The following is a 9,030-nucleotide window of genomic DNA, read 5'->3' on the forward strand; positions in this document are numbered from 1 at the left end:
GATTGTTTTTTTCAACACAACATTTGCGCCAAATATATACACACATACATACACACACACACACACACACACACACACACACACACACACACACACACACACACACACACACACACACACACACACATATATATATATATATATATATATATAAAACATTGTACATACTGTAGACTAAGAAGCTCACTATTGTTAAAAAGTATTTACCTCTACGCTTTTATTCTACTTCGGGTAAAAGGGTCGAGTGAAAAATCCGAACTACTCCTTATTGCTTACTCTTCAATAGGCAAACATTTGTGCTAACATCTCTTCACTGTACGTCAAACAGTTTTCGAGATAAATATAGACAAACCTGCGAAGACATAAACACTACTACCTGAACTTATCAAACTGGCCTGATTTACTTAATACGCAATTTAACTTTCTTGGTTACTTTTTCCTGTATAACCTAAGTGTTTCTTACGAGATTCAGCTGCTTCTTTCGACAGCTAACACATGAATCAATATTTATGTACCGTAGGGGTTACAAGGGTTATATTCATACTGATATACATGCAACCTTCCACCTTCATAAGCATATTTCTCAATGCAAGTACAAATAAAAAAAAACTTTAACCTGTTGATTAAACTAAAACAACTTGTTATTCGAAAGCTAGTTTCAGGATTTGCAAAAAATGCTTCAGATATTGCAGTTATTTACACTACTCGGGGATATCTGCAAATTGACCTAGTCTCGACAAGAGGTTAAACGCTCGAATAATTTTCTTTGTTCTAAAAAGTAACTTTTGTTCTTCTTCACACCTTGCATGCAATTTCTTAATTGGTAACTTATATGTCATATGAAGAGGAAACTCAAGACACTAAAGTATATAAAACTAATAAACCAATTTTTAAGAATCCATGTTCTCTGGAAAGTTTTGCTTCGCTTTGCAACCTGTAAAATTTATATTTTCACAATTGATTTTCAACAAATAATTTGAGTTAAAAGTTTATATTCATTTCGAAAAATTACCTATTAGACTGGTACTAACTAATGTGCAATAAAAACCACATAATTGCAGTTTAAAAATGTAAAGTTTGCTCGCAATAAATTCTAAACTGTCTATTTTACAACTTTTTTCCAAAGCCTAGGTCATTTTAAAGGCGTAATAAGCAATGATGAGGTTTTTGCAAATGCGGCTAAAACTGGTCTATGAGTGGCTGAGAGAGAGGTTTATCGACAGTAAAGTATGTTGTACTTCCGGTTGACAAGTTATGTCTTCAGATAAGTCCATTTTAGTCTAATATTATCGTTTTATTTTATCCTCTTTTGGCCGTGTTTCTAGGTCGGTATTCCACCATGAGGCAGGTCGGCAGCGCAGACACTGCAGGTTATGTCACTTATCTTCCCCAATTTCCTGGTTCGCTCTTATCTACTCGAGTCTTATCAGTTGATAGACTAGAATTCATATGACCGAAAAGCGGGGATCTTATTTAATAATATAGTGGGAATCAACCGAATTGGAGTTTTACGTTTAGTATGGCACATTTTGGGTCTTCGTCATGAAAATCCTTGTAAATTTCAAATTCTTCCACAGTGTCAAGCGTTCGACCTGTGTCACATGCGTGAACGACCTCTAGACCATCATCAATGTCGTGGTTACTTTAAAAAATATGTTGCGCGAGCGATACATTTTGTTTATTTGCCCGATGTAAATTCTGTTACATTCTCCATATTTTAACTTATATACACCAGTTCTGACAATTTTTACTCTTCTTAACATCCTGTACAAAAGATTACAAGATTCGAGGGTAAACTTTGCCTTAAAACATCCAATAGAACTCGTACTCATTTACACAAATTTTCAGTTTAAATGATGTATTGAGTAAGTCTACACAACTGCTGATATATGATGATCTATGTTGATTTTGGAACGCCGGGATTAAAACGAAACGGTCTACTGATATAATCACTGAATATAATCAGTTCTTGTACGGTTAGATCTCATAAATAACAAACAATACTGGGCAAAGTGGAGTAGTACAGAATATGTTAACTGCTAGACTGGAGTAAAATTATTGTTGGGGTTGAAGTTCACGTCCTATGCACCCCTTCCCACCCTTGAATGGTTCTCAAAGAATCACACCCAAAGTCTATGTACTTGTATAAGTAACAGTTTGGTTTTATTTAAGCACCAGTTCAACAAGTAATACTATATAAATTTTCTATTTTTAACTTCACGGAATGGTACCACATTTTAATGGTATATGAAATTAAGTAAAAGAACAGTCTAATTTGAAAAAGCAATAGCCATGGTGGGAAGGGTTTATTCAAGGCAAAAGATGAGTTTAGGTTCATCCACCTTCTGCTCACTGCAGCGTCTGAAATCTGATACTGTCACAGACTTGACTCCTGGAATTTGGGTCCATGTCCGTCAGAAGAGAGAAAAAAGTCGGCGACGAAGACTAGATCTTCATCTAGATTACGATGGATGGCTACTGGCAAAGCAGGTAGAACCACTGTAGTCTTAGTGTCGCGATGCATGGGGTTCGTTTTGGCCTTTTTTGTCTCTTCAGACGGATGTAAACTCACCATTTGTGGTAAAAGCTAAATATAATTATGTATATAAAATAAATGTGAAAAATCTAAAATTAAGTAACTAAGTAGAATTAATTGTGAAAATATTATATTTATTTTCTGTAATACTAATATTATCCCCAATTTCCAAAAATCACCTCATAATTAGGTATATAGTGATTAGTATATGTTTACCTTTTTCCACAGTTAAATATATAAGATTGTATTATTTTTCCATTGTTCGGTTAATATCTCGAAACATGTTAATTGATTTCAGAAATAAGTTTCATATGGAATATAGCGATCTTATTGACTTCAAAATAGGTGCCTCTGTTTTTACAAGTTCAATTTGTTTAAAGTTGTAAGTTGGAACTGTAAAATATTCCAAATTCTTTTTAATATAATTTAAAGAGATTATATGAAATTGAGAGATTATATTATTGTAAAATAAATCAAGATGTTTTAATATTCACTCCAAATAAAAAACTAAAATATTTTTTTTATTCGAGAGATATGGGTTGATAAATAAAATAATCAACTTGATTATCAACGATGATCTGCACTGTAAGAGGGATTTTTTTGGTCTTTATTTTCTTAATGAAAGACCTACAGCATCCATTTAGCTAAAGTTCTTGACTGCCTAATTTTATTTCCTAGATCGAAGGCTGCTTTTCAGCTTTTAGAACCCGCGAATTGACAACACATATCAGTTCCAATATCATGTTTTATAGGGTAGAGACTGTTTAAAAACTTTTGATACACGATACGTGTTTGAAGGACCTTCATACACACTTAGTTGAAGAGCATCTAGACTCATAAACATCCGTTTTGACTTACGAGCCCACATTACATCGAGAACTTTTAGGTATTTTACCATTTGACCTTCAGGCATTTTTCTAGCAAACGTAGATCTGCCAAAGTCTGGGAACTGGTTTTCATTTCCAAATTATATACCAGTATGTTTAATACACCTCCTGAGCAAGTAATTTTTGTAATACGAGAAATGCCGTCTACCAACGGAAGACCCGATTAGCACTAAAAATATTTTTTTTAGTGTTGTACGGTAAAATTTTTAATGTTCCAATCAAAAAAGCGAAATAATTTACTATATTAAAGAGATATAGATGGACAAAGACGAGACTCAACTTCCAGGAAAGTGTAAAAACTAAGAAAACAACGATGATCAGAACTGTAACGTTGATGCATTATCGTGTTTGAAGGACCTTCATAAACACTTAGTTGCAGAGCATCTAGACTCAAAAATTTCTTTTTTGACATATGAGCCCACATTAAATTAAGAATTTGTAGCTATTTTACCATTTGACCTTCAGGCATTTTTTTAGCGACCGTAGAATATTTATTAATGAGATAAATGTTTTTTTAATGCGTACCTTATGAAATATCACAATTTACAAAGTTTAACATAATAATAATCGACAAGCAACATTAAAATGAAAGTAGTGATATAAATTCAGATCTCAAACTGTCCAAAAGAAAGCCAAGGTGTCCGGCGTCGGCGTTAAATGATTGAGATGAAGTCTCGACTTCATGCCTTCTCGAGGGCATTGTGTTTTTGTTTGTCTCCTTCGGATCAGGTAAAAAAACGTGTTAACATAATATGGGTGACTATTGAATACTGATTCATAGTGTTTAGTGAGATAACGAACCCACTGGGAGAAAGGAGGCGCCATAGATCTGACGTTGATTTGTTGCTACTGTTGTTGGTGGGAGGGGAGAGTGATGAGTGGTGTGTAAGGGTGGGAGGGGGAGGGCGAAGATACCCCCGGCGAGGTGCCATGTAGTAATAAATTCCTAATTAGCGGAAGTCTCATAAATCGGACCCATTCTTACAGCCTTTTGAAAATAAATCATTTCTTACATATTTTTCAAGGACAACATTGTTAAAATATTACTACCACAAATAAAATATATATTTCTCTATTACGAAATAAATATGAATAATTTTTTATTTCTAATGTTTACTAATCCAAAATTTTAGTAAACAAATCGCAGGAAATAAAAAATTTTATTTGAGAAAATATGAAATGCACAACAGGTTTTATAAAGTATTTGCTTTGTTTGAGAAATACGAAAAAGATTTGGATAGAAAAACGCATGTTTTTGAGAATAAACTGAAAATAAGACACAATTCTTAGGTATTTTTTAATAAAACTATAATAATGATGATTTTTGAGACAGTTATTTTTTAACGGTACTTTCATGTAATATTGATTTTGATGCATTCAGACCTCTATTAATCATTGTAAAAATGTATAGAAACTTGATATACATGATATACATACAGAGAATAATTATCTCGTTCTTACCACCAAGTCTTTCCTACTGTCAAGCTATATATACAATGGGAGTTTAGTTAGTCAAAAAATCATTTCACTTTCAAATTAGTTTTTTTGTCTTGACTAAATTATACGCACCACTTTAGTTTTTTTTATCATGAGAAAAAAGCACTAGTAGATAGACTTTTTTTGTATTTGTAACTAAAGATGTCCAAATCTTTGAGAAGAAGAGAAGGAAACGGTCGTAATGAATTATAGATAAGAGATAGCTGTTGTTTGAGGGTCAATGTACTCAGAAGAAGGAATACCGAACCATTGTACGAGTTTCTGCTTCACTCAATGATCGGCCACATTAACTCTTTTAGCCCTGGCCATTATATCAAGTGATGTTGGAAAAATGTCTTATTAGAGAAATATGTGTTTTGTAAAAAAAACTCATAACTAGGCTATTTTTTATATTTCAAGCAAATTCTTTTTTACTTTTTGTAGTTCAGAAGCATATGAAAAATACTATCCTGAAATTATTTTAGTTTTTAATATATATATATATAATAAATAACAAATTTTTAATTTAAAGTTTGTTGATGAAAACTATACAGCTAACACGATATTTGACACACAAATATATATTTATTTTATGTTAAATCTAATTCTTATTCTAATGAAACAAAACAGGTCTATTTTATGCACAAGTTGACCAACATAAATTTTTGTAAGGGCGTGTCACTTTTCCTTTGTCATTTTTGTGTAAGTAAATGTAACACAAGCGTTGAAATTCATAGTACTTAACACCAAAGTTATTTCTGATCAAACTTTTTATAGCGTATATTTAAAAATTAAAAAAAAAACACTTTTAATGAAATATGTTTTCAGAAATGTCAAGACAGCTGTCACTCAAATCGTTGTCAATGCCCACATCCACGCCACTTGCAACTAAGTTAGTATTGGTGTATTTCCGACTGAAGGAGACTTCAAACGATTCCTTTTGCTCGTATAAAAATAAAATAAGTAATAATATATTTTTAATTGCCGTACTTTATACTATTTTAACTTAATAACTTTTAAAAAAGTGGAATATTCACAACGTAGTGAAATACAGCTGTATGCAACAATCAATGAGCAGTCAGCTGAGATGAATAGCAATTCCTCAATCATAGACTGTCAAAATACGAAATCAAAGCTTTACGAACAATTATATTTCTATGCAATTAATCTTTTAACACAAGTCTGTGGAATTTCATAGAGTTTGGTAAAATAGGTGGCTAGTAAAATAATGAAAAGTGCCCGTCCGCACTAAACGGACGTCGGGGTTAAAAGGGTTAAATACTTATCCATGGCTCAATAAATGTCAGCTGTTTTGTAGATATCCATCTGCTCGCAACTTTTGTAGTGATTGCGGTTGAAAGGCCAGGTATAGTCGCTTCGCACGCACGCACGCACGCCCTCCGACACTCACGAGCGCAGAGGGTCGGGACCAACCTGACCCCATTTGCCACTCTTACAACCACGAATCAGTAATACACTGAGACACTATCAGTGTGTTGTACGTTGTTTGGTATCATTTCTCTCGTTATGACGTCAAAAATTTCTATATATACAAATCACTTACGAATTAAATAAAAATGATGAAAATTGGATTTGATTGAGTTAGTGCCCCTAGTGACTAACAGGGTGGAAATAGAGCCGGTCCTAAGGTGCGCCTAAATTAGCACCCCCTGCCATGACGTCAAAGCCCGAGGGGTGCTAAAGTAACGTCCCTGGTCCGAATCCCCGCACTTTGGTGTTTGGGGCCTGCGCGTGTGTGAGTATGAATCTACCCCGGCCCTTACACAACTCCTAATTGCTAATAATATACCTGTTTTTTCAACATGGTATAATCAATCTTAGGGTTTCTTCCCAACAAGAGGTTTGAATTGGGGATGATCGGGTAACAGGTTTCTATTGCAAATTTTGACTAGCTCCGGAAGGGGGGGGAGTGGATGGCACCTACTTACCTTTTATTAAGGGTAGATAAACCATCCACAGGTTACATTTTGGTTATTATTTATTGATAATTTGTTGAGAAGGATGTGTATTAATAAAGCAGACTGTTACTTTCTTTTATAAAATGATTATCCTAATACAATAATGTTTGTAAACCAAATAATTACTTCTTGTTGAGAATTAACTGTCTTAACTTAGTTACCCTCATTACCGAAAATGATCATACTTCTCTAGGTTATTTCTAAACACATTGGTTCGATATTAAGTAGTATTCCTATTATAACTATAATATATAATTTCAAAAGTCACAAAAATCTGGTGGACATCCTAGCGATGAACCAATGAGCCAACCTACGAATAACGTAGCTATGGTGGGAAGGGTTGATTCAATTAGAATTTTGTGTTTAGCCCCAGTGCACCTTGCTCTTATAGCAGCGTCTGGTATCTGACTCCTGGAATATGCGGAGTAAAACGAATTTTTACATCACAGACAACTAGACTCAATTGCCGATTCTAGCTCCGGATTCACCAGATGGCTGATGGGGCTGGGGAGGGATCGGGTTAAGCAAGTGATTGCCTTGATCACTGGACACGGCCACTTCAGGAAACACCTAAACACTCTAGGTTTACGAAATGAGGACTCGGAGTGTAGACTCTGCAATAAGTCTGAAGAGACTGCAAAACACATAATACTGGACTGTGAGAGACTGGGAGCAAGGAGAAGGGCTCTTTTCGGTGATAAACAACCAGGCGACGAACCAGATGCTAGTATCGGGGAAAAGCTTCTTAGCCTAATTAAGGGCACGAAGATAGGCTTACCCCTCTAACATCAAAGGGGCACACAATAAGCTCAGGTTGACGTGTGAGGATCTAGGAATCCACCCCAATATCCCAAAGGAAAAAAAAAAAAAAAAAAAAACTAGACTCAATGGCGCACCCAGAATCTTCTCTGGGGGGTTTCCGAAACACCGGAGAGTTGGGGGTACGGCAAAACATCCCATACTAGCGTGAGGGGGAGGGTCCGGGGGATCTCCCCCCGGAAAACTTTGAAATACCAGGTCATAAAATCTTTAAAAATTAATACTATCAGGTCATAGTGTATAAAGGTTACAGTAAAATCAGTCTACTACTAATAACCAGGGGAAGCTTATACATGGAATATTAAAATCTTCTGTGACACACACAGTTTACATGCAATGTATGTAGCTAAAAAAAATTGTTAATCATAAGATTTAAAAAAAATGTTGAAAAATATGTTAAGTAAGAAATCAATATCAAAGCTAAATCTTGATGTCTACTCTTGGATCAAAAAGTACAAATATCCGAGTTTGAAAGTTGACCACAAACTAACTAATACAGCTACAATAAGGAGGGTAATATTATAAAGTTAGCTTATGTATTTATATGTTTCTATATATTACACTGTCCACTAAGATAACTTTCAGATTTTACTTCGATAACAGTACAAATACCATATTTTCAATCAAACTCAAACTGTGAAAACTCATAACTCGGAAGTTTGTGATCTGATTAAGACCAAATATCTATTCAAGATACTCGTGTACTGTAATTGTAATTGCGCTAGGTAAACTTATGAATAGTATGAAAACAATTTGTTATTAAATTACCTCGATAACCTTTATTCTTGACCATGTAGTACACAAAATTCGGCATTAGTCACATTATAAAGCTTGGTCATCTTGAGCGTGCAATCTTATAAAGCAATAATTAAAACTTTTAACTTTTAACACATACTATATTGAGCAATTTTTGTTAATTCACTGTAACCGGTAACTGATCGTGGTAATGCGCTATTGCCAGACTGCCGAGGGCGGAGTTGTTTCGTAGTGACAACGAATGACCGCAAACTAACACAGTGGGCCCACAGAAATGTTCAGTCCACGGCAACTCACTCACTACTGTGACAACTGGTCACGTCGAGACTTCTGCAAAAGGTACTTTTTGTACCGGTTACTCGAGAGTACAATTTATCGCAAACCGAAAGTACCCGGTACAGGTCACTGTTACAGATACTTTTACGACACTGTTTACGCTTACCGCTGTAATAAATTGGTAGAAAATAGTGACTAGTTTAGGATCAGCAGTAACTAGAATGAACTTGTAGCTACAATTTAAGGAACACTCTGTAACGTGTGATTGTGATTCAGTACGAGTTACTGACGTACCGGTTAC

The sequence above is a fragment of the Homalodisca vitripennis genome, chromosome 8, assembly GCF_021130785.1.
Source record: "Homalodisca vitripennis isolate AUS2020 chromosome 8, UT_GWSS_2.1, whole genome shotgun sequence".
Taxonomy (NCBI): domain Eukaryota; kingdom Metazoa; phylum Arthropoda; class Insecta; order Hemiptera; family Cicadellidae; genus Homalodisca; species Homalodisca vitripennis.